Source organism: Crinia signifera, chromosome 2 (assembly GCF_055691185.1).
Source record: "Crinia signifera chromosome 2, ASM5569118v1, whole genome shotgun sequence".
Classification (NCBI taxonomy): domain Eukaryota; kingdom Metazoa; phylum Chordata; class Amphibia; order Anura; family Myobatrachidae; genus Crinia; species Crinia signifera.
This window is the reverse complement of record NC_139218.1, coordinates 384,891,800-384,918,822: the sequence shown is the minus strand read 5'-3', so window position 1 is coordinate 384,918,822 and position 27,023 is coordinate 384,891,800. Positions and strand designations below refer to the sequence as shown.

The following is a 27,023-nucleotide window of genomic DNA, read 5'->3' as shown; positions in this document are numbered from 1 at the left end:
GGACCCGATGGGACCAGTTGGCCACCAACCGGCTCAGTGAGATGATGCTGGCATGTAACTGGTCCTTGGGGGAATAGTCTGCACCCGCTATAAGTGGGGGCAGTGGGTTCCTGCATTACAGCTACTTTTGCATTATCGGCCCTGACTTAAAGCTTCTTTCAATTTTCTCATAGTACTGATATTTATCATTTACATTTTATGAGCTCAAATATTTGTTTTCTGCTAATCTGTTCAGCTGTGGTCCTCGATCTGAGCTTCTCCCCATAAAATAATGCTTTTTGTTGGTTCATATTATTGGAATTCTTATTAAAAGATAATATTGGTTTAGTGAGCTCTGCATTAAGCACTTGGCTCAGGATGGAGAACGGAGTTTATGTAGAATCCAGGACAGAATGTTTGATAATCACTTTGTACTGTTACAGGACAGAATGGGAATGAGATCCGTTGCATTGGTTTTGACTGCCTCGTAAGTTACAGTCAGGGCTGCCGATAGGGGGGTGCTGTGGGTACAGCTGTCCTCGGCCTGACCTATGGAAGGGCCCAACAGCTCATTTTGCCCACTACAACCCCCCAGACTGCCTTCGCTGTGCTGCCTGTGCTGTGCTCGGTGCACTGAATGAAGCAATCAAAGCTTGTCTACCATTAGCCAATCAGAGCGGCTGCCGGTACACCAGCTCTGATTGGCTCACTAGCCGGTGCTGCATTTTAATTGGCCACAGGCATCCTGCATTAAAGAAGCCTGTGCTTTGGGACCTGCTGCATTCAGCAGGAGGGGATGAGGGAGCAGGAGTCGGGCGGTAAGTGAAGGGAGGGGGTCCCGGAGAGGCCCGGACTGGAAATCAGTCCCGGGCCCCAAAATTCCTAGTGGCAGCCCTGGTTACAATGGGCATTATTAAGCCTGATGAAGTGATAAAGTGGAGGTGATAGCACACCAGCCAATCAGCTGTATTAAAAAAATTACAGGTAGGAGTTGATTGGCTGATGCGTTATTCCCTTCCACTTTATCCCTTCACCAGGCTTAATAAATCTGCCCCAGTATTACACTGTGCATGTGGCAGGTGCCCGGGAACTTGGTAGCTGTGTCATGCTACCCGTGACATCACTACTGCAAACGCGCAGTAGTGAAGTCGTAGTTTGTGGCCATTTTTCTGTCGATTTCCACGGCTACCGTCATCATTGGACTCCCGAGGGTAAGTATTAAAAAAAGTTGTGGTGCACATGCTGTTGGGGAGGGGGAACTGGTAATGAGGTTTCCTGTTGGTGCCACCAGCTCGGCGCTGCTGCTGATGGGGAGCGGGATAATGGTGCAGAGGGTGGCTTGCAGGAGCCAGGGGCCCTGAAACGGCTTTCTTACGTGGGTGGTGTCATATCAAATGTAGCTGGAGGGAACACCAAAATCGTTTGAATTAATACATTGCTACAAGTGAGGGGATGAGACTGCTGATGGGGCATTGCCTTAATGGTGCCAATGGCAGCCAATCACTTCATCAAGGCCCTGCCCACTTCACTGTAAAAGTGTCCAGTAAATGGGAGGGGCCTCACTCATGGAAGTCAGGGAGAACTATCCATTCTGGTTGAGTACCAAGCATGTGCTCAGATTGTGTACATAGAGATGTAATCTATGCCTTTCTTTTTGTATACCCTGTATCGCAGCGGCCATAGCTTTTATATAGCCACGGCTTCTCATACAATTGTACAAAGGCCACGTAGACCTCAGCCTAATCCGCAAGGTCTTCCCAATGTTTATCTCAATCAATCTACTATGCCAGTGGTTCCCAAAGTCAGTCCTCAGGACCCCACACAGTGCATGTGTATTAGCCTAGGGCACCATAAACTTTTAAACAGGCCCTGCTCAGGACCCCACACAGTGCATGTTTTCTAGGTTTTCCTAGACTGAGGCTTACGCGGCCTTTGCACAGTTGCCTGTCCTGTTGCTCACCACACTTCCAACCTTCTACCTAGAGCACAGGTTCTCAAACTCGGCCCTCAGGACCCCACACAATACATGTTTTGCAGGTGTCTTCACAAATCACAAGTGAAATAATTAGCTCCACCTGTGGATCTTTTAAAACGTGTCAGTGAGTAATGAATGCACCTAGGCACCTGCCAGGTGACCTCTGTGGGGTCCCGAGGACCAAGTTTGAGAACCTCTGCAGTGCAGTCATACAGAACTCATACAACACATTCACTTGCATGTAGACATCAGAAAAAATGATGTTATTCATGTTATTGTCATCTCCAGCAGCAGCAAAATGAGCAAAGTGCCTGTCACAGAAGCGTGCAATATTTTGAACACATTATACAGCAATTAATACAACAGCATACTTAAATTCACATTATTGTTGGCAATATCTTAATGTGCTTAGCACCACTGACATATTGCCACTTACGCTTTGGAAGGCATGAAATGATTAGTGATTCTAAAACGACTTTTAATCGCTCTTGATTCGAAGTGTCTGCACGGATATACGCGGCAACATCTTGTTCATATTGATTACAGATACATAATAACAAATCTCCACGCTGCCAGGTTTAACCTTTCAAATGCATTCTCGGTCTTCAGAAGGGAAGTGTTGGTGATCCGGCCATGTTTATAATTACTGCAAAATGAAATGTCACGCTGTGACGACAGGCTCGGTTCCTCCAGGTGAATGTAACGCTGCACTTGTCGGATTATTTCATACTGTCGCTTGGTGCTTCCAAGCTTTCATACTAGCGGCTGTTTCAGGATCTTCGGAAGGCTGTGGGTTTTTACCATACCCCCCAATTGTCCCGTTTTTCCCGGGACAGTCCCGTTTTTTGGGGGGAGTGTCCCGCGGTAGGGGGAAGTTGGAAGTCCAGATCCTTCATTTTTCAATAGTGGGACGTGTGCTTTTGCTCTACCGCCCTTAGGGGCGGAATTCAGCCACGGCCTTGATGGTCGGGGTTTGAGCATGTAAGAATATTTGCAAACCCTGGGAGCTCCAAAGTGGGAGGGAAGGGGGCAGGAGGGAGTAATGTATTACTGCTGCCCTACCGAGAGGCCACGCCCCATTGGTGTCCCTGTAGGGGGCATGGCCAGCTCTGTGAGCTGCTGGCCATGTGCCCTATTGGTCTCTGCAGTGAATAGATGCAGAGCAGCAAATAGCAGGAGGGACTCCCAATTGGCCAGCCCCCCCCCCCCCAATTGTGGGACACTGCCGACCCCCGGGAGGGACGTGGGACAGTCCCCAATAAACAGGACAGTTGGGAGGTATGGTTTGTATATTGTCCCCGGATAGCTTGGGTTAGATCTGCAGTTTCTTAGCACAATCTCAAAAATGTGCTGGTAGCTTAATTGACTGCTGCCTAGAGATGCGGCTTCTGTGGTGTTAGTGTGAAAATGTAATGGATGACCGCATAGGTGCCGATTTATGTTTTTGCTGGTGGGTGCTCAAGCCAAAAACATAGGGGAGTGGCTTCATGGGAAAGGGGCGTGGCCACAAAATAATACTGATTTAAATTACGCAGCACAGTTGTCTCCAATATTCAAATTATGGCAACAGTGCCAAATACATAAATGCCCCCACAGTGCCAAATACATAAATGCCCACACAGTGCCAAATACATAAATGCCCCCACAGTGCCAAATACATAAATGCCCCCACAATGCCAAATAGATAAATGCCCCCACAGTGCCAAATACATGAATGCCCCCACAGTGCCAAATACATAAATGCCCACACAGTACCTGTGCCAGCGGCGAGGGAGGGGGAGTGCAGTGGGACACGGGCGAGTGGGATGCTGCTGAGCGGGTGGGTGCTCATCAATTTCCGTGGGTGCTCGGGCCCTCAAGCACCCACAGAATTGGCACCTATAGATGACCGTCGATGGTCATCCCTTTTCATTAACTGACTGGTGTGTGGGCAAATCATAAACTGAGGGAGGGGCTTCATGGGTGACAGGGGTGGAGCTATTCTCTGTGTCCTGAAACCTTGGGGAAATTTAAAAAATAATAATAATTGGTTGTGTTGTGCCATCGATGTAGGGAAACCATCTAGTTCTCCTTCATCGATGACTAAAGTTTTCTATATCGACCATAAACCATCCCTAAACCCTACTTTTCCTACTCCCAACTCTATGCCTAGTGTGTGTATATGGGCACGCTAGATAGGCCAAGTGGTTCTTATCTGAAGTGATCTATCTATTGTCTCAATATGAACAGTATGCTGCACAGTTAAATTTGTCCCTTACCTGTTGTCCATTTCAGTGTATCACCCTGCAGCCTAGCACAGCTGAAAGCATGTGACTGATCAAAACAGAGCAACTATTAAGTGCTCGTCTAGGGTGAAGAAGAGTCTACATTTTATAATATCTGATTGGTCCATTTGTCTGTATAATCAGGAAACTAGACATTTACTACAGAGAAGTGGTGATTGGATTGCAGTCATCCTGACTAAATAAAACCATAATCAGTAGTTCCATGTGGCTCTAACTGTGGCAGAAGAAAGCCTATATTTTTCCATAAGTTGAGCTTAATTCCCTCCAGTTCATCCTCACTTAAGAGACTTGACAATGCTCAAACAAAGGAGTGTCCCAGCTGTACAGAAAGCAACTGTCCTTTGTCCCACTGGAGCCCTCTCCATTCATGGAGAAGGAAGGAATGAGTCTGTGAGGTCAATGAGGTTCAGAATCACTTAAAGACCTTTGAGGTTCTTTGCACTTGTCCCCAATGCAGTAAAGCACTGGAAATGCGGTAGTGCTGTAGACTGCGTAGGCCACATCTAGGCCACGTGTTGCAGAATGGGAAGTGTGGCTTCTTTTTGGTGAGCCGAAAGAACAGTCACGAAAAAAGTTTGAGGTGAGCAGCTAAATTTTTGCTCAGATCTTCCTGCCAAGTTCAGACCCAAGAATGAGGGAATGTTCTATCTTCAAAAACACCATCTATACAGAAATACCATCTTTAGGGTGTTTTTGATCATATACTGTATACACTACATGCGATCTAATGCGCGCCAGAGCTGGAATTTTCGTAATGACTCTGAAAGATGACAGGTGACTTCACTGGCTGTTTCCCAACTTGGTGGGAAGATCCGAGGAAAGTCTCAACCACCCATCTGTAATGGGTTTATGTTTAAATGAAGGCCTTACAATTAGGAAATATTTATTCTTCTATGCTTCCAAAGCAACAATATAACAATCGTTAGGAACAACCAAAAAACAGAGCAAGAGTTCACGATGGGACAAAGGGTGTCGTATATTATGTCAATACTCATAACATCAACACAAGAAAGCTGACGTGGACATAAATCTGGGACGCAACCTCAACCAAATCTACACTGCTCATGCTAAAAATTAAATTGTCATTTTTAAATGTAGGTCCAAAACTATTTTGTAAAATTTTATTATAAGGCGATAAAAAATGTTATCCGAGGAAGACACAACGAAGAAGCCCAATAAAACGTGTGTCCGTGTCTGATTCGGTTACAGCTGTGAGTAATATAGTAAAAATGCCACGGTCATTTATCAAACCAGTCCTTGCTGGGCCATATTACGTCTGTCACCGTTCCTTATTGTTTAAAACAACATCCTGTCCTTTGTTCTGCGATGTTTGTGCCAACCGTTTCCATCTGTACAAGCGTTGGTGGTTAGATCAGCAGCCAAGTCATTGTAGCTGCCTGTTTATCCAAAAGTACAAAAAAAATCCCCATAGCGTTACTCATGTAACAAATAATTACGCAAAACCAAACAAAAAACATTTAAAGGGACAATGCAATAAGGAAGACGATAATAAATCACCTCCCAAATTATAAATCTTGTGCTTGTAGTTATTGGTATCCGGATGGCTTACAGACAATAGGCCCGATTCACACCTGATCTCATGACTGCTTTCGGAGCCCTGCAATCAGGTATATGCCGCACCACCAGAGTAAAATCACATCCGGTGCTGTCAGCTGCCCACCCCCCGCATCTGCGTCACGGCCTCTTTACCATAAAATGCTGGGCGTTTCCATATGGTAATGGGGCTGCCCGGCATCCCCCGCCCTTCTCCGCCCCCCGCCCAGAATGTTCGCCGCGGGTGCGCACACGGTGGATTAGTCTTGTTGGCTAGAAGTCTTGGCGATTGTTGTTGAAAATGAAATGCATACTTGTAATTAGTACCCACTCTGCCAGCGTTGCCAACAATGAGTAACGATGAGTAAATATTATCCTGCATTCAAGACAAGTAATTATATGCAAATCTCTTGTGATGAAGTCCATCACGTGACTGGTAATATTGAGTCAATGATTCTGTTTTCGGCAAAGCTGGGAACTGAGTCAAGGCTGTAATAGGTTGGTGACCGTGTCCATACAGTGAGATGCCCAGCTATGGGCAGAAATCAGCAGAGTACCTGGGCATTAGTGAACCTGAGCTGAGCTCACTTTGAGGAATGCTGAGCAAGCGTCTTTTAACCACCACAGTTGTGTGTTCTAGTTTGCATCATTGCTACAGTAAGGTACACTACAAAGTCAGTAGCGGAGTCCAATGGCACTCGGTGGCGTACTGTAGCCTAGGAATGAAGCTTGGGAGGAGGTGCCGAGTGACCGTTTACCCTGCCTGAATGTGATTGGCCGGCTGGCCAGGGATCACTGGCCACTGGCACAATATTGGTTGCAGTACTGTAGTTTTTGTCTGTGGAGCATTTGCCACCCATTGGTTATGCTGTGTATTGCATGCTGTGGGTTCTCTCATGGCGTACTGTATGTACACCATAAAATGCTGCAACTGAAATGCCATGCCGGGACATGCTGTGAGTCTGAGGCTTGTATGGAGTTTTTTTGTATCAAATTTGCACAAGTAAACAAAGAAGGTGATTCAGATCCGCTCGCTGCGGGCTGAATTGGCTACCCCGGACTATGTTGGGGTTTGCGCATGCGTTAATATGCGCATGTGCAAACCCCTGTAACAAGCACCTTCGGCGAGTTTCACACTCACCGGCGTTCGCTCAATAGGGCGGCCGGGTATGGGGCGGTAGCAGGGGAGCGGCTATGGGGCCGGGTATGGGGCGGTAGCAGGGGAGTGTTTTATGCCTAGCGAACAGGTCTGAATCAGACCCAAAGTGCACTGGCCACTGGTCAGTGGCGTAACTACTTAATTTGCGCCCCCTGACAAAAATTTCTTCAGCGCCCCCCCCCCAGTAGAGTTACCCCCAACCCTGCCTTACCCCTCCACATGCCACATCCACCACCGGTCTGTGATCCCAGCACTCCTTGAACTTCTGCTAATGAAAACTGAGCCTCACAACATGGCTGCCCCCTTACAGCAGACAGTTTTTGAGGATGCTCCTCAAAAACTGTCTGCTGTAAGGGGGCAGCCATTTTGTGAGGGTCAGTTTTCATTTCATTAGCAGCAGGAGCCAGGAAGAGAGCCGGGACTGCAGATAAGTAAATCTGCGGGTCCCGGCCACAGACGCGGCAGGTCCCGTCAGGTGGTAGTGGCGTAACAATATCCCCGCAGACCCCCCGCGCCCACACAGTGGGGTCTGCGGGGCTGTTACACCACTGGCACCAGTGATTTCACTGCATGCAGCTGCTGTGTGCGACTCGGACACTAACACTGGATAAAAAGTTACATTTTTAATGACTAATATGAGCTGCGCACCATGCAGAGGGGAAATATATGCCACTTTATACCAAGTCCTTTGCAACAAACAGGCTAATCCTAAGTACCCAGTACACTATAAGCGGCTTTGGGTACAGCTACAGTGCAACAAAGACTCTAAATTCTGAAATAAGTCTAATCACTACTAGCAGTTTATCGATAATCTCCTCCGGCCTGCGAATTCACAGCTATGAGATCTGGTGTGAATCAGGCCCTTGATTTTCGAACTCTGACATTTGGATTTAAGGGCTTTTTAAGGACAGATCTTGCATGCCTTCATTCCAGACCTGGGTATAAGCAACTGTGCGTGATGCTAAGTCATACGCAACTGAGATGTATCTTTGCTTGCGGCTCTGATTAGCGATGGCATGTCAGGGGCGTATTGACAGATCTGCGCATTGTGTATACAGTGATCCGGGGCTTTGTGTAGGGACATTTTCTGCAGAGAAAATTTGCCCTCACAGCGCCGCTCCCCCAAGCCACCGCTTGAGCTGCAGTAACATTATTACACCACCGGTCCTTATGGATCTGTTATTCAAGGGGGGATATAACTTTGACCCCTGGCTGGAGGGATTTAAATTACCGGATTACAGCCGCATTAGATGGAGCCGTTCATTAGAATTCAGCCCTTCGTTAGAAATCAGCCCTCCGGCGAGGTTCTTGCTGAAGAATTATTTCGGACCAAAAGGTCTTGTAGGAACCTCTAAAGGAAAGATGGTGGCCAATGTTGGAGGGGTTTCTTTTTTTATTGTAATTTACTTGTAATACTATTTCCAGTTTTGCAATAAAACTGCTAATTGTTTCTTTCCATCCCGCGGTTTGAATGATGCCGCTGAGTATTTGCACAAGCCGTTTCCTCCACCCGCTCTTCACCATAATCACTCATCCCAGCCACACAATCTGCTCCGATTACCGTGTGCCTTTTCCACCGCCTTTAAAATAAATCTTCTCCCCAGTCACCACCGCGTGTGCCTCCATTTTTGCACAGCCCCGGCTGTTCGTGTTTGTCATTTCCCTTCCTGCCTCGCATATTGTGCAGCGCTATGCAATATGTTGACCCCATCTGAATACACAGTCATAATAAGAAGCATCTGAGACTGTGTGAACAGCCCAGCGTGCCGCCGCTGAGCGTTCTCCCTACCCAATGCTGACAAGCATTTAATGCTTGATAAATTGCTTACTCACCATGTTCCAAATACCTCTTTTCCAAGTTAGTTTATAGGCTAAAGAGGAAGCATATATCTTTCCTTCTGACAAAGCTGGTTTAGTTAATATTTATGAGAATTTCTTTTTCTTAACATTTTGCAGCCGGGAGATTTAGCTGTAGAACAACTGCGTCTGTGTGTGTTGGGGAGCCAGCCTGAAACTCGGAGCTGCTCAATGATGGTACAGTATCCAGCAGTGGCGGAGCTTGTGGGCTGTGGGCCCAGGTGCAAAAATATCATTTAGGCCTAACCCAAGTCCCCTCCCGGGATTCCATGGGCATGAGGCCCAGCTGCCAGCCGGCTGGTGGGTGTGTCCATGTGCGTGTGTGTCAGCAGAGGTGGGGTGCATGCAAACATGCAAGGTCAGGGCCATCTTAACAGCATTATGGGCCCCAGGACAAAGCAGTGCAGTGGGACCACTACCTACCCAACCTCACCTCTCTCGGCAATCCTCACTGATCATGTTGGGTGTGATGACATCACGCCCAATGTTGAGTGCCACAACTAGAGTAGGAGGACAGGTGGAGGAGCGACAGGTTGTCCTAACCAAAATTTTATCTTTCATTTGTCCTATCTCTATTTTGTCCTATCTCTATTTTTATGGGGCCCCTAAGCTTGTGGGACCCCTGGGCAGTAGCCCACACAGCCCAATTGGGAAAGATGGCCCTGGGCAAGGCAGAAGTGCAAAATCTAGGAAGGCAGAAGGTCTGGAACAAGTAAGCACGCAGGTAGGCCGCTCATTAGAGTTCAACGGTGGTTTGGTTGGAACATTGATGAGCCTAGTGTAATACAAACCCTATCTGGTTATTATACTGCCCACCTGGGTTATTTTGTACATGGAAATATCTGGTTGCATTCAGTAATTACTGCTTTTGCTAGTGGGCCAATCAGAACCTAGGGGCATAGCTTTACTGGTGTTGTGGGTGGAGCTATGCTCCGTGTTCTGGTACCTTGGGGAAAATGAAAAAAAAAATTGGTTATGCTGAGCCATCGATGGAGGGAGACCATCTGGTTGACACCCTTTGATGGCAAAACTATTCTACATCGGTCATAAACCATCGATGATTACGAACCATCAATGGTCGATGGCCATCTCTAAAACAAATATTTTCTGTTAAATTCTGCAGAATATATGTGAGCCCCTATAAACACTGGAACTGTGATTAAATATATACTGTTTACTATCATTTTAATTTAAATTGGAACTTTTCAGATCATTGTAATTGTATTGATATCGTATCCACCAGTTCCCTAAGATTATGGCAGTCTGACAAAGGGGGTGGAGCAGTGTCATGATGGGGGTGTGGCCACTTATTTTATTCCAAACACCTGCTCATTAAGCCCGCTCACTGCTGAGTTTATGGGATATACATCCCAACTACCCACCACTGCAGTACAGGGACCCCAAATTGTTATTGTCCCACCCAAAATGAGACTGTCTACAGGTAAACTTAGTAAAGCTGTAAATTAATTGTAAACCTCACATTTTCATAATCAGTGGCGTAGCTACAGGGGTCGCAGCGGTCGCACCTGCGACCGGGCCCCTGAGCCAGGGGGGCCCAGCCCCTGCCACTGTCCGGCCTGGTTACTCAGAGGTCATACCTCCGCTCCGAGTCCTCATCTCAGCTCTCACTAGGCTGCCGGCAGCACTGCAATAGCTGCCGGTGCGCCTATGTTTCCGGCCACCAGCCCGTCAGCTACGGCTGCCCCTTCCTTCCCCTGCACACAGAGACAGACGCTAGAAGTCATAATTCACCTCTAGCGTCTGACAGGAAGCGCAGCTCTGCACTTCCTGGTAACGCGGCTGCAGAGCTGTGCTCCCTGTCAGAGACGCTGGAAGTGAAAAATGATAGCGTCTGTCTCTCTCTGCGCAGGGTAAGGCAGGGGCAGCAACAGCAGCGTACGGGCGGGTGGCTGGGGTGGGCACATACGTATTAACCCCTTGGCAACGAGCTAGAACCCCTGGCAACGGGAATAAACCCCCCTTGGCAACGAGCATTAACCCCTGATAAAAAAAAATTTAACCACTTGGCAACATCCAATAACCCCTGGCAACACATATTAACCCCTTGGCAACGAGCAAGAACCCATGGCAACAGACATTAACCCCCCTTGGCAATGATGTATTAAAATATAAACAGACCGAGATTTTAATTTTGTTGTATGTAGGGGGGCCCCAAGGTGACCTTTCGCAGCAGGGCCCATGAACCCTTAGCTACGCCCCTGTTCATAATCCATACCTACCAAAAATATATATATGGGAATGCACATAATAAGTCACACCCCTGATGTTACCAGACCACACCCAATCCAGCTCAGCACCATAACTATTTATCAAGGGTACGCCAAAAAATAAGTTAACTCCCTCTCACTTCAGACCCCAAAATAAACCTGCTGTGAGGACATATTACAATATTTAAATGCTCAGACAGTTAAAGACATGTAGGTGACCTGTAAGGGGTTTGTAATTGGGTCAGACATTGGGGATAATAGTGATCATTCTAGCACCCGCTATCTTTGAAAACCCATGCAGTACCTCTTCCCTGCCTGGGATGTCACTGTCTGCTGTAGTGCTTCTAGCTGTGTGATCTGTATATCAGCACTGATATGCAAACCAGACCTGTGCTAGAAACACCACAGCAGACAGTGACACCCCAGGCAGGGAAGAGGTACTGCATGGGTTTTCAAAGATAGCGGGTGCTAGAATGAACACTAGGATAAGACTGATCATAAATGGAAAATGACACTTTGTTGTGCGCAAATACAAATAACTAAGTCAATGTGTCTGACAGTATAATATGATGGTAATGGAGATATTGATTTGGCAATCTATATCCAGGTGTCTGGTCACTGCTCTGTACAGTTAGGTCTGAGGGCTTAAATTGCAGAGTCCTGCAATCAGATATACGCTTCCCTTCCATAGTGAATGGTGGCTGACATTGCACCCCTTTCCCAAAAACACCTGGGCACGTCTGCATTTTCCCTGATATTCCCAGAAAACTGCCTGTTACCACCCTCAAATATCGGCTTCCTGTCAGTAAACTTGTGTAAGGCCAGTGATTAAAAAGTGAGCAGGTCTCAAAAACTCCCTAGGCCCCCTAGAGATCGGGATGTAGTTTGAGAATAGCTGGATTTGGTTGGCAGCATAAGGACAAAATTGATTATTAAAGCAACTGTCATCTTTCGAGCAGGAATCAAACATGCTACAGCTTCATATGTCAGTTGTCGTCTTTGGAGCAGGAAAAAAAGCACGCTACAAATTAATCTGTAAGTTGTCATCTTTAGAATACCAAAAAGCATTCTACAGTTTTAAGTGTCAGTTGTCATCTAATCGTCAGAATAGCAAAAAGTAGTCTACAGTCTCATGTGTTCAACGCCGGAATTAAACATGCTACAGTTATACCTCTTAATTGTCATCTGCAGGGCAGAAAAAAGCAGTCTACAGTGTCATCTGTCAGTTGTCATCTTCTGAGCAGCGGAAACATGATAAAGCATCATCTCTCAGTTGTCATCTTCAGAGCAGGGAAAACATGATACAGCATCGCCTCTCAGTTGTCATCTTCAGAGCAGGGAAAACATGCTACCTTGTCATCTATCAGTTGTCATTTTGAGCAGGGAAAACATGATACAGCATCATCTCTCAGTTGTCATCTTCAGAGCAGGAAATAGAATGAGTTAGTTTCAACAGACAGTTGTCAACTTCAGGGTAGGGAACACTTGCTCCAATTTAATCTTGCAGTTGTCATCTACAGAACTGGAAATAAGCGGGCTTTAGTTCCATCTGTCATGTTTGAAAAAGACAATCGATGACTATTGATAGGGGGACCACATCTTTTTATGTTCAATATCTTTAGTAGCCTTTAACTTTTTTATTAATGTGCATTTGGGGGGGGGGGGGGTTATGTTAAAATAAGAACCCCCAAATCATCTTTCCTAGTACCCAATGCGGTCTTAATCAGATTTCATTATTTTCCTATCTGAGGCACATGCAGGTTTTTTCCCCCCCAGGGGTCCCCCCCCCCCCCCCAAAAAAAAAAAAAAAACTTAGGGGGTTATTCTAGTCCATTCTTTCTGACAAAATCCTTCTTAGATGGACAAAACCATGTGCACTGCAGGGGGGGCAGATGTAACATGTGCAAAGAGAATTAGATTTGGGTGAGTTATTTTGTTTCTGTGCAGGGAAAATACTGACTGCATGATTTTACACTTCAATATAGATCTCACTTTGAAGTAAAACCCCACCCAAATCTAATTCTCTCTGCACAAGTTACATCTGCCCCACCCGTAGTGCACATGGTTTTGTCCATCTAAGAAGGATTTTGTCAGAAAGAATGGACTAGAATAACCCCCTTTATTAGTAGGCCCTGCCCCCTCACTGACAAATGCAACAATTTGCCAGTCTATCAGGAGAGGGTGGAGCTAAAATTACACAATTATAAATGAATCTTGTGATATTGGCTCCACCCCTTTCCAATGACCCGTGATTGGGGCATATGGTTTCAAGGCTGCGGGGCTTTGTAATATCATGTTTGCATCCTGTCAGTGGAGGTTTCTGGGTACTTAGAACCCATCCCCCCCTTCCCCCCCCCCCCTGTGTGCGCTAGTGCATATAATGAGCTCCATTCCATCAGAGTCCAGTCCACTACAAGTTAATGCACTGTCTGTGTTGCATATATTTATACTATACTATACAGTACCTTGCAATGTCAGCTCATAGTTACCTCCCCTCCTGCATTCTGCAGGAGACTCCCTGAAATAGCAGCAATCTCCCTCTCTCCCTCATTAGTCTAGCAATCTCCCTCATTTCACCTAACCCAGATTACTGTACAGTACATTGTTAAATGTTTTGGGGAAAAAGGAATGAGAAAAAGATACTGTACATTTACACTGAATCATCAGTGCCATTTCTCTGCACTTTACCACGTACTGTATAGTAGCTCTTACTAACTGCTTTGGGGCTCATCTACATTTGGATATAATATACTTTACATTATAAAATGACTATTTTAAAAGATTCCTCTCAGATGTAGCAGTACACACCCACGCTTCTAGGTGCCACGTTCACAATCTCTTTTCACAATATCTCCATATACAGTATGGAACTAGACAGGCCCTTTGGGTGGAGCATGACACGCCCTCTCAACCTGTGCAAAATTCTACTACCAACTATAATCTCTCCGAAACTCATTTTCAAAAGTAGTCAAGTATGTGTCAGCTACATTCCCCTTTCTTTACAACAGTAGTATTTCAGTGCTCTTAAGGGCACAGAGTAAAACAATAATTACCATCTTAAGCACGGTGGACATTGTATTGCAGCCATATGCAGAGACAGGAGATATATCTGTGGGTATATTGCCTAACCAATTCATAAAACGTTTTGTTCAATTTAATTGGGACACGATATAAATGGTAGGTTTGTATAAAAATAATGTATAAAATCGTAGTTTTAGTAAACTCGTGTTCTGCAAGCTTTCCTGACATGTCATGGGACCTAATTACTGCAGGCACTGGTGCCCCCTCTGTATTGTGTAATTACGGGAATAATGCATGAACACATCTGTATTGCGGCAGATTCAAGTTATATACAGTATGGAAGCTGCAAACTGCCTGTCATATCAAATTAATATTATATAGAATGAAATATGCATTAGCCCAAGTGCTCTATGTACTGTATAACAATCATTAGCAGGAGAAGAGAATACTTTCTGTTATTCATTTTAACCTTTCACCTCATCAAGCCTGGTAAAACATTTCCCGAAATACTCTAGGCAGCTGTGTATGGATGCAGGTGCATAAAAAGTCAAAGGGCCTGATTCGACGTTGCACGCTGCTGTTACAGTATATTCAGATTTTCCCTGATGTACTGTCCAAACAGTGGTCTGAATGTGTAAGTACTAAGAGATCCAATGTCAGTGTCTCTCTACCCCGGTGCAAGCGCAGTTTCTCCATCTGAGTATAGCTGTAGACGCTGATGAGCGTATAGGATTATAGACACTTTTACTGACATGTTCGGTCACGTTTCTGGTACTTTTTTCCCCCTGTCATGTAACTGTGACAGGGAAGGTGGACCCTCTCGGCTCTGGTCCCATAACAGCTGCACCCCCTGCACCTATGGTAGCTACGCCCCTGTATATAACACATGTAACTGTGACTGGGAAGGTGGCCCCTCTCAGCTCTGGGCCCCATAGCAGCTGCACTCCCTGCACCTATGGTAGCTACACCCCTGTATATAACACATACACCTGTGACAGGGAAGGTGGCCCCTCTCAGCTCTGGGCCCCATAGCAGCTGCTCTCCCTGCACCTGTGGTAACTACACCCCTGTATATAACACATGTTACTGTAAAAGGGAAGGTGGCCCCTCAGCTCTGGGCCCATAGCATCTGCACACCCTGCACCTATGGTAGCTACACCCTGTATATAACACATATAACTGTGACTGGGAAGGTGGCCCCTCAGCTCTGGGTCCCATAGCAGCTACACTCCCTGCACCTATGGTAGCTACACCCTGTATATAACACATATAACTGTGACTGGGAAGGTGGCCCCTCTCAGCTCTGGGCCCCATAGCAGCTGCTCTCCCTGCACCTTTGGTAGCTACACCCCTGTATATAACACATGTAACTGTGACAGGGAAGGTGGCCCCTCTCAGCTCTGGGCCCCATAACAGCTGCAACCCCTGCACCTATGGTAGCTACACCCCTGTATATAACACATGTAACTGTGACAGGGAAGGTGGCCCCTCTCAGCTCTGGGCCCCATAGCAGCTGCACCTATGGTAGCTACACCTCTGTATATAACACATATAACTGTGACAGGGAAGGTGGCCCCTCTCAGCTCTTGGCCCCATAACAGCTGCACCCCCTGCACCTATGGTAGCTACACCCCTGTATATAACACATATAACTGTGACAGGGAAGGTGGCCGCTCTCAGCTCTGGGCCCCATAGCAGCTGCTCTCCCTGCACCTATGGTAGCTACACCCCTGTATATAACATATGTAACTGACAGGGAAGGTGGCCCCTCTCAGCTCTGGGCCCCATAACAGCTGCACCCCCTGTACCTATGGTAGCTACACCCCTGTATATAACATATGTAACTGACAGGGAAGGTGGCCCCTCTCAGCTCTGGTCCCCATAGCAGTTGCACTCCCTGCACCTATGGTAGCTACACCCCTGTATATAACACATGTAACTGTGACAGGGAAGGTGGCCCCTCTCAGCTCTGGGCCCCATAGCAGCTGCTCTCCCTGCACCTATGGTAGCTACACCCCTGTATATAACACATGTAACTGTGACAGGGAAGGTGGCCCCTCTTAGCTCTGGGCCCCATAACAGCTGCACCCCCTGCACCTATGGTAGCTACACCCCTGTATATAACACATGTAACTGTGACAGGGAAGGTGGCCCCTCTCAGCTCTGGGCCCCATAACAGCTGCACCCCCTGCACCTATGGTAGTTACACCCCTGTATATAACACATGTAACTGTGACAGGGAAGGTGGCCCCTCTCAGCTCTGGCCCCATAGCAGCTGCACCCCCAGCGCCTATGGTAGCTACACCCCTGTATATAACACATGTAACTGTGACAGGGAAGGTGGCCCCTCTCAGCTCTGGGCCCATAGCAGCTGCACCCCCTGCACCTATGGTAGCTACACCCCTGTATATAACACATGTAACTGTGACAGGGAAGGTGGCCTCTCCCAGCTCTGGGCCCCATAGCAGCTGCACCCCCTGCACCTATGGTAGCTACACCCCTGTATATAACACATGTAACTGTGACAGGGAAGGTGGCCCCTCTCAGCTCTGGGCCCCATAGCAGCTGCACTCCCTGCACCTATGGTAGTTACACCCCTGTATATAACACATGTACCTGTGACAGGGAAGGTGGCCTCTCCCAGCTCTGGGCCCCATAGCAGCTGCACCCCCTGCACCTATGATAGCTAAACCCCATTATATAACACGTACTGAGAGGGCCCCCCCAGTGTTACATGGAAGGTGGGCCCCCTCAGCCCTGGGCACCATAGCAGCTGCACCCTCTGTACCTATGATAGTTACCCCATCACCAGGACTCACCACCAGTTTTCTGTTTGCGCATATGTGCTATAGCGTGTTGGGTTACATGGCTGCTTTTTCTCTTTATATCCCCCCCCCCAAAAAAATCTAGGTATTGATGGAACAATTGAATTTGCTCAGCGGCTCTCGATGTCAGTCAGCAGCCCTAAAGCCCTCCGTGATACAAATTAGACACATTGCAGGGGCTTTTATGCGCCAGAAGAAAAACACAATTTTACCTTAATATAAACCCTGACCATTTATACTATTCATAACACATAATGTATCTGGAACGTGTGCAGAGATGACCACATTAATGAGGAAATGGTAACAAAATAGGGTGTTTTTTTACATTACAATAAGAGTCTACAGTGTGGATGGTAATTGTAGCAGCGAATATAAAAGTGTATCCAAGGTCAATAAGCAGAGCCATTTTTATTCAAGGTAAGGATAACATTCAGAGACAAGTCCAGGGCCAGCGGAAAAAGAAACATATTGAAGAGAACACGTTAGTTTCTCTGTTGGGAAAAAATAAATATACAGTATAGGCAGAGTATATTAGGTCCGTTTCAGCGCCTACTCCTCCCCCCTGCAGCCGGAAGGACCTCCGGCTGTGACCTGTTGCTAGGGGGGAGGAGGAGTTTCACGGAGGAAGGTAAGACAGGGGGAGGGGGTTGGCGCCTGCCGCCTGAGATTGGTGGTGGGCGGCGATAGAAGCCCACAGGCTTCTATAGGGTATCGCCAACTAAAGGTAGCGATACCCGGGCCGGCTGGGTCTTAGCACGTTTTTCCCTTAGTACATACCGCCCTTAGTGTGATTATAATAATGCAGTGAGCCACTGGGGGCACTGTGCATATATACAATGTCCATAGGAACCCCTATGACATTCGGGGGTGGATCACCATCAATATCTTTTACCTATCGATGGTCATCCATTTTATTTGACTGATTGGCTTGTGGGCCAATCAAAACATGGGGTGGGGCTTCATGTGTGTCAGGGGCAGAGCTATGTACCATGTCCCGGCCCCTTGGGGGGGGAACTATTTTTTTTTATACTTGACATCGTTGAAGGGAAACCACCTGGTTCTCTCCCATTGATAGCATAACTATTGTACATCTACTATAAACCATCGATGATTTAGAATCACTGGAGGTCAATCGCCATCCCTCATCCCGCCATCCATACGCAGGACTTGGGGAAGATTTCTGCAGCAGCTGTTTTGGCGGACAGGACTCTGAAGAGGCAAACCATTAAACAAAACACCAAAAAATATAAAACTGTACTAAAATAACATCCAGACAAATTTGCTATTAATTTAATACAGAAAAAATATATATTTCTAATAAGAAAAAACAAGTAACAAAAATATATTAGAAAGACCTGTCCGCATTATATAATAACCATAAAAAACATCTCTAAAAGTTAACCTATGTGGGTCACCTTAAGCACTTGGAACATCAAATAACTACTGCGGTGGGAAACAACGTATCCGTCTAATTGTCAGAGTTAAAGATAATTAGCAAAAAATTCTGATAAACTACGTATTGGTATATCAGTGTCTAATTGCAATAATTACAAACATGTATACAATGAGCGATGATTCACATTAGACACAGAACCAAACAAAACGTTCTACACAGGAAATAAATTTGCCTGCGGTTGGCTTTACCCATATTGCTACAACCAGGGTTATTGCCGGTATAACCAGGGTCTTGGCTCAGTGGAAACAGCTCCCTCAAAAATACAGATATGGGTCCAGTGACCCTGGAAGGATCCGGGTAGTCTGCAATGGGGCTGATTCAGATTGGACTGCAGAAGCAATCCAATCCACATGTTAGCTGATGGTGAAATTCTGCACATGCAATCACAGCCTGGGAGTGGTAGGATGAAGACAGGGGGTGGCATGCAAGCAAGGAGTGGTATGATGAAGACTGGGGGGTGGCATGCAAGCAAGGAGTGGTATGATGAAGACTAGGGGGGATTCGACAACGGAGGGGGTCAAGGGGGACACCCGTGATGGGCATCAAGGGGCCAGGGGGACCCCGGGGATCACATTGTCTGCCCCCGCAAGCACTTAGTGTGTGGGCCACGGCTCCACTGACACGGGAGAATCCGGCCTCAGAGGTGTATCCCTCTGCAATGTCAATCATGTTTATTCTCCGCAACCCGGAGGAGGGGAGGTCCGCGGCGGTGGCGGGGTGCTGCCTGGGGACTGACACCCAGTGTCCGGGGAAAGTCTCATACCAGTCACAGGAGGTGGCGGGGAGCTGTGCACCATTGGGAGGTGGGAAACTATCGTGGTGAGGCTTATTATGGGTGAGGGACATTGCTTTGGACATTATGCACAAGCATTACTCTGGAAATTGTGCATAGGCAGCAATACCGTGGGCATCATATGTATGCGGCATTACTGTGGGCCGGCGAGTGAGAGAGTGGGTCTGTGTGATGGAATGCAGAGAGATGCCCGGGCCCCCAGAGCCGGCGGGGCCCGGGACTCAAGTACCCCAAGACCCCCCCCCCCTGTCGGCAGCCCTGGCTGAAGGTGGTGTGCAGGCTGGAGGTGATGTGCAGGCAGGAGGTGGTGTGCGGGCTGGAGGTGGTGTGCGGGCTGGAGGTGGTGTGCAGGCTGGAGGTGGTGTGCAGGCAGGTGGGTGGTATGCAGGCAGGAGGTGGTGTGCAGGCTGGAGGTGGTGTGCAGGCAGGTGGGTGGTATGCAGGCAGGTGGTATGCAGGCAGGAGGTGGTATGCAGGCAGGGGGCGGTATGCAGGCAGGGGGCGGTATACAGGGTGGAGGTGGTGTGCAGGCAGGTGGGTGGTATGCAGGTGGGTGGTGTGCAGGCTGGAGGTGGTGTGCAGGCTGGAGGTGGTGTTCAGGCAGGTGGGCGGTGTGCAGGCAGGGGGGCGGTGTGCAGACAGGGGGATTGTATGCAGGCAGGGGGTGGTGTGCAGGCAGGTGGGTGGTGTGCAGGCAGGTGGGTGGTGTGCAGGCAGGTGGGTGGTGTGCAGGCAGGGGGTGGTGTGCAGGCAGGGGGCAGTATGCAGGCTGGAGGTGGTGTGCAGGCTGGAGGTGGGGGTGAGGTGGTAATCAGTGAGCATCAGCTTGGATCAGGCTATGAGCAACGTAGTATACCTGATCCAAGCTGAATCAGGCCTCATGTCATTACCAAGCGGAGGCAGATAAGAGACTGAACTCGAGGGTAGTGTAAACGGCACCGGCTGGGGAATAACCCAGGTCGGAACCACAGTGGGAATGGGCTCTGTCCCAAATCCTGCGTCGGACCTGGGCTTGTGGTAGAATAGATGTAGACATAATCTACCCAGTCATCCAAGATAGAGGCCTTTCAAAAAATGAAAGTACTTGGATGTCTGTGTGCGTCTCCATGTGTCTGTGTGTGTGTATGTGTCTGTGTGTGTGCGTCTCCATGTGTCTGTGTGTGTGTATGTCTCCATGTGTGTGTGTGTGTGTGTGTGTGTGTGTGTAATTATTTTTTGACAGCCATGATTGACTCCTTCATGCAGACTCGCCATCCAGAAACCACATCCTATCTTACAGCTTTCAGCTTTGAGAACTCAGCTAAACATGAGTAGCGCAGGGGGGGGGGGGGGGGGGGGGGGGGGGAATCCAGTTAAGGTTCTCTCATCTGATGTCTAATTTTAGGCATAAAGAGAATAATATTAAGTAGTAAAACCGTGATAGTTGTGCACGTGTAGAGGCTCGGTTGCTAGGTAACAGAAAGGAGCTTTCTGTGGATCTCCGGGGACCAGGGAGCGGCTCGGAATTACAGAACACAGAAAACGGTCGGAATCTGCACATTTATTAGTAATGCTGCAATACATTCCTGCTCGTTGTGTCATATTCCTGTGTTTTCTGTAACAGCCACCTCCACAGAGAGACATGAAGAGGATATATGGCACCAACATTATCTGGCACCTACCATGCAGTATACATGGTCGTATCACTGGACTGTTGGCTATTGAACTATTGCGCTCACACATATATTACAAGCTATCGACTCTTGCCCATACACTAGTAAGATTTATCTTCAGATCTGGCTGGTTGGAACAAAAACATGGTTATGGATGAGTGACAGTTTGTCAGTTTTCCAGCTTTTCAAGCAAATGGTCAACTGTCATTTACTCTCATCCATAACCAGGATTTTGTTCCAACCAGACAGATCTGAAAATAAATCTGCGTGTGTATGGCCACCTTAAGGCTTATTTGTGTTTATTTCGTTGTATTGTGTATAAGCAGGGAGTACGCAACCCTGTGTATAATATAGGGGCAATATACATCTCAACTTCAGACTGAACAGTGCACCAACACGGCGTTGTAATGTAGACTATGGGCCTGAGTCGTGCGCAATGGCGACGTTCATGAAGTTGAGCGATATCCTGCTACAATGCATGCGTAGTAAGGGGGCCCCTGTGCTAGGGGCCTTCAAGCAGGGGCTGGCCTCTCTACCTGCCTCGCAGCCTGCAGCCAGACAGTGAATGGCTTTCAGCATGGTGATTGGGGGCTGGCTGGACTTATTCACCAATCAGAGTTCTGACAGACACTCGCTGTGTACGGATCATGCAGCCGAAAGGAGGAGAACCTTGAAAAAATAAGCCCTTGCTTACTTTTCCGATGACCGCAGATCGGCGAGTTTGACACTCAAATGCAGCGCTTGTCCGCCAGCGGGAGGGATGCTTTGGAATTTTCAAATGTTTTCGCTGACCATTTAGTTATTTAATACTCTTGACCTATGTTAAACGGTGCTCCTGCCAATCAATTAATAGAAAAAATGGCAGTTGGGGGTCTTAACGGAAGCGTCATTACATCTACGCAATGAGTTTTAAATAGTTAAAATGTCCATTAGCATATGAGAACGCCCAACATTTCATGGTCGTTCCCATGAGAACGCTGGGCGTACATATGCTAATGGATAGATGGTGCGGGGGCGGCTGACATCACCGGATGTCAGGTGCCCGCCCACTTCCCTCTGAATGTGCACGCAGAACTAAGGTCGCTCTGAGTAACCTATACCCCCCTATGTTCCTTGTTGCCATGGGTGACAGTAAACTCTGACATTTGCACATTTTTAGATTTCTTTTTCTAGTAACCCTTGGATAAATACAAATGTACAGTTTATTTTTATTTATTTTTATTTTTGGTACTTGTTTCCTATCTGGGCGCCCACGATCAAAATCGCGGTGATCGGGGGTAAAAATCGCGGTGATCGCGGTCATCGCGGGCATCGCGGGTAAAATTGGATGGTCGCGATGACCGCGATCACCGCGATTTTCCCATAGGGAACAATGTTAAAAAGGCTGATTGACCGCGATTTCACTGTTAAATGGCTCAATTGACCCGATTTGGCCATATTAACCCTGAATTAGGCCCAATTAACCCTTAAATGTCCCCCCCAATTTTTGACGCCACCCCACGATCGACGCCAGCCCGAAGCGTGGCGAGCGCAGCGAGCCCGCGAGGGGCGGCGGTACGCGTCCTCCGACCTTTTCATGCCCTACTATCCACTAGGGCGTGGTGTGAGAATATAATAGTGTGGCGAGCGCAGCGAGCCACCGAGCCCGAAGCGTGGCGAGCGCAGCGAGCCCCGCGAGGGGACGCGGATACCTTCACTGTGAAGGCCGCGAGGGGACGCGCATAATTGTGAAGGTATCCGCGTCCCCTCGCGGGGCTCGCTGCGCTCGCCACGCTTCGGGCTCGGTGGCTCGCTGCGCTCGCCACACTATTATATTCTCACACCACGCCCTAGTGGATAGTAGGGCATGAAAAGGTCGGAGGACGCGTACCGCCGCCCCTCGCGGGCTCGCTGCGCTCGCCACGCTTCGGGTTGGCGTCGATCGTGGGGTGGCGTCAAAAATTGGGGGGGACATTTAAGGGTTAATGGGCTCTGTGGCCCATTTAATTAATGGGCTCTGTGGCCCATTTAACATTGATTCCTATGGCCAAATCGGGTGGATTGAGGCATTTAACAGTAAAATCGGGTCCATCGCGGCTTTTAACATTGATTCCTATGGGAAATCGTGAGCATCGCGTCGCGGGCATCGCGGGTACATTTATGGCCGGCCGCGACGCGACCGACGCGATTTTTCAGGTTTAACATGGTTTTCAATGGGAAAATCGCGGGCATCGCGTCGGTCGCGTCGCGGGCAGGCATAAATGTACCCGCGATGCCCGCGACGGGCGCCCAGATAGGAAACAAGTACCTTATTTTTCTATTTAACAAAATGGAAGATGGGTTCATTTTTATTTTTCATACATTACGTTTATAAAACAGTTTTAATTAGCATTAGCTTGCGGAAGACTAGACTACGAGTAATTAAGTTACACTGGGATCTATGTTGGAATAAAATTGATACCAGGGGATAGGGAAACGTAAATCAGCATTTAAATAAACTAAAATCAGATTGCTGTAATTAAAAATAAAAATCCATTGGTATTAAGATGTAAAATAATTGATATTGATGTAATAAATGGTGAAAGATAATAATGAGTGTCAGGCGTGTTTTTTTTCCTAAATCCCAGGGAAAATATATTAATGATAGTTTAAAAAAAAAAATAAAAAAAAAAATAAAAAAAACACAAACGCTGCAAAAAGTTTTAACAATAAACGAACATCAAATACATCAGATCTAGTTCCTAATCACACTAATACAATGTTTGAGGAATGAGCCGCCGTTAAATGTAATTACTGCAAACACAATTAAGAACCAAGAAGATAGATGAAATGGCGCCGAGAAATTAATAGGATGTTTTGTAAAAACAAATAACGAGCAGAGAATGGGGATTGTTATCTGCGAGACAGCGATGCCGCCATTGATACTAGTTCTTGGCCTCAAAGTCTTTGGCCTTTTTGTCTTTGTAGAGTCATTTATTAGGTGGCCACATTAATTGCTCATTAGCCTAGATGCCTCAGAGTACCATTAACAATTGTTAAATAAAACAAAAAAAGATTTGTCATTGACCTATGGACTGTTTGAGCCGACGTGGAAGCTTGACCTTATTGGCTGCTGACGATTGAGACCGTTGGGTGGTTTTACGGAAAGAGTATATTGTTACGGCTGGAAGGACGAAAGGCGGAGATCGGAGATTTGCAAGCTTTCCTTTATGTCTTGAGTCTTTATTATGTACCAAGTCTGCCGATCACAAAATGAAGGATGTCTATGAGGAAGGCAGCCTTGTTGTACTTAATACTTGTGGTGGGTGTGGAACTTCTAAGATGCCACCTCCGTATTTTACTTGAGGGGCTGGAAAGTTGATATTGGTGGCAGTTAGAGGTTGGGTTGGTATCAATGGCAGTGGGGAGTTGGGGGGACGGTAGGTTAAGGTTTTGCCTAGAGTGCCAAAAAGACTTACACTCGCTATGATTGAGTGCTATATAGGCTCGGGGGGGGCAGATGTATTAAGCCTGGTGAAGTGATAAAGTGCCAGGTGATAACGCAGTAGCCAATCAGCTCTTAACTGTTAAGTTACAGCTTGAGTTTGAATAATGACAGTTAGAAGCTGATTTGCTGGTGTGTTATCACCGCCCCATTTATCACTTTACCAGGCAAGGCTGCCACGAGGAATTTTGGGGCCCGAGACTGATTTCTAGTCCAGGCCCCGCCCCACCCTTCACTTACCTCCCGGCTCCCCCATCCCACCTTCCGCTGTCTTGCCTGCGCTGCTCAGTGGCTTAATGAAGCTCTGCTCCCAGACATCAAATTCAGGATGCTGGAGGCCAATAAATATGTGGCACTGGGTGGTGAGCCAATCAGAGCTCGTGTAATGGTACGCTAGCTCTGATTGTCGCATATTTAATTTCCTGCCAGCGTCCTGATGTGAAGAAGCACAGCACAGTGGACAGGGTAGCGGTGGGTGAAATGAGTGGCCTGGGCCCTTCTCTCTCTCTCTCTCTGAGAGGCCGGGCCAGCTGTACCCACACCACCCCTCTAATGGCGGCTATGTCACCAGGCTTAATATCTATGCCTCCGAGTTCACAATGACCCATATCCTATACTGAGGAACGCGTGGTGACATATTTTACATCCATTGGGGTTTTCCGACAAACTTCAAGCACATGATAAAACTGTTGTGAAAGAAGCCAGGAAATGGTAAATGCGTGCTAAAATGAGATGAAACTCTGTATATTAGATGGAAAGTGTAGGTGCAGGTGTAAAATGATCGAGGAACATAAGTTAGCAAAATATGGTATCATTTGCATTCCTGCATGATTTTTATTCTTTGCAGAAAAAATAATTAACACCATTTCCCACGCGCCGCTTACCTACTGCTGCATAATAAGGACGCTCGTGTTTTTTTTTTCATGATCAATGTGTCCTTGTTTTTCTTTTTTCCCTCAAAATTAAAGTAGCTCAGAGTACTGTATGTATAGGGTAATTCAGACCTGATCACTCGGCAACCGATTATGGAGCTCTCAGTACGCATGCGCGTGGCTGTGCTGCAATAAATACTGCTATTTTTGCTATTCATACGCCATTTGCAAGGTGATTGGCAGGAAGTAGGCAAGTGTGGGTGGTAACTGGACGTTTAGTGGGAGTGCTAAGAAAAACACAGGCGTGGCCAGGAAAACCCGCTGGGAGTGTCCGGGAAAACACTATAGGTGTGCCTGAGCAGTATAAAGGAGGGTGTTTCTGAGCAGTATAGGGGAGGGTGTGTCTGAGCAGTATAGGGGAGGGTGTGTCTGAGCAGTATAGGGGAGGGTGTGTCTGAGCAGTATAGGGGAGGGTGTGTCTGAGCAGTATAAAGGAGGGTGTGCCTGAGCAGTATAGGGGAGGGTGTGTCTGAGCAGTATAGGGGAGGGTGTTTCTGAGCAGTATAGGGGAGGGTGTGTCTGAGCAGTATAGGGGAGGGTGTGTCTGAGCAGTATAGGGGAGGGTGTGTCTGAGCAGTATAAAGGAGGGTGTGCCTGAGCAGTATAGGGGAGGGTGTGTCTGAGCAGTATAAAGGAGGGTGTTTCTGAGCAGTATAGGGGAGGGTGTGTCTGAGCAGTATAGGGGAGGGTGTGTCTGAGCAGTATAGGGGAGGGTGTGTCTGAGCAGTATAGGGGAGGGTGTGTCTGAGCAGTATAGGGGAGGGTGTGCCTGAGCAGTATAGGGGAGGGTGTGTCTGAGCAGTATAGGGGAGGGTGTGTCTGAGCAGTATAGGGGAGGGTGTGTCTGAGCAGTATAGGGGAGGGTGTGTCTGAGCAGTATAGGGGAGGGTGTGTCTGAGCAGTATAAAGGAGGGTGTGCCTGAGCAGTATAGGGGAGGGTGTGTCTGAGCAGTATAGGGGAGGGTGTGTCTGAGCAGTATAGGGGAGGGTGTGTCTGAGCAGTATAGGGGAGGGTGTGTCTGAGCAGTATAGGGGAGGGTGTGTCTGAGCAGTATAAAGGAGGGTGTGTCTGAGCAGTATAAAGGAGGGTGTGTCTGAGCAGTATAGGGGAGGGTGTGTCTGAGCAGTATAGGGGAGGGTGTGTCTGAGCAGTATAAAGGAGGGTGTTTCTGAGAAGTATAGGGGAGGGTGTGTCTGAGCAGTATAAAGGAGGGTGTGTCTGAGCAGTATAAAGGAGGGTGTGCCTGAGCAGTATAAAGGAGGGTGTGTCTGAGCAGTATAGGGGAGGGTGTGTCTGAGCAGTATAAAGGAGGGTGTGCCTGAGCAGTATAGGGGAGGGTGTGTCTGAGCAGTATAGGGGAGGGTGTGTCTGAGCAGTATAGGGGAGGGTGTGTCTGAGCAGTATAAAGGAGGGTGTGTCTGAGCAGTATAGGGGAGGGTGTGCCTGAGCAGTATAGGGGAGGGTGTGTCTGAGCAGTATAGGGGAGGGTGTGTCTGAGCAGTATAGGGGAGGGTGTGTCTGAGCAGTATAGGGGAGGGTGTGTCTGAGCAGTATAAAGGAGGGTGTGCCTGAGCAGTATAGGGGAGGGTGTGTCTGAGCAGTATAAAGGAGGGTGTTTCTGAGCAGTATAGGGGAGGGTGTGTCTGAGCAGTATAGGGGAGGGTGTGTCTGAGCAGTATAAAGGAGGGTGTGTCTGAGCAGTATAAAGGAGGGTGTTTCTGAGCAGTATAAAGGAGGGTGTTTCTGAGCAGTATAGGGGAGGGTGTTTCTGAGCAGTATAGGGGAGGGTGTGTCTGAGCAGTATAAAGGAGGGTGTCACAATTCAGGACGCACTTCAGCTCGG

General features: G+C 47.6%; 1 protein-coding gene across 18 annotated transcripts in view; it reads left to right on the top strand.

Moving 5' to 3' along the window:
• TENM4 (teneurin transmembrane protein 4) overlaps positions 1-27,023 on the top strand; it is a 929,900-nt gene that overhangs the window by 117,336 nt on the left and 785,541 nt on the right. Inside the window, exon 1 of one of the 18 annotated variants that reach the window (XM_083170222.1) lies at positions 12,494-12,511. The exons of the other annotated variants lie outside the window; for them this stretch is intronic. The gene's annotated coding sequence lies outside the window, so the exon portion shown is untranslated. Of the gene's footprint in view, positions 1-12,493; positions 12,512-27,023 lie in introns of those variants that run through there. 18 annotated transcript variants of the gene reach the window in all.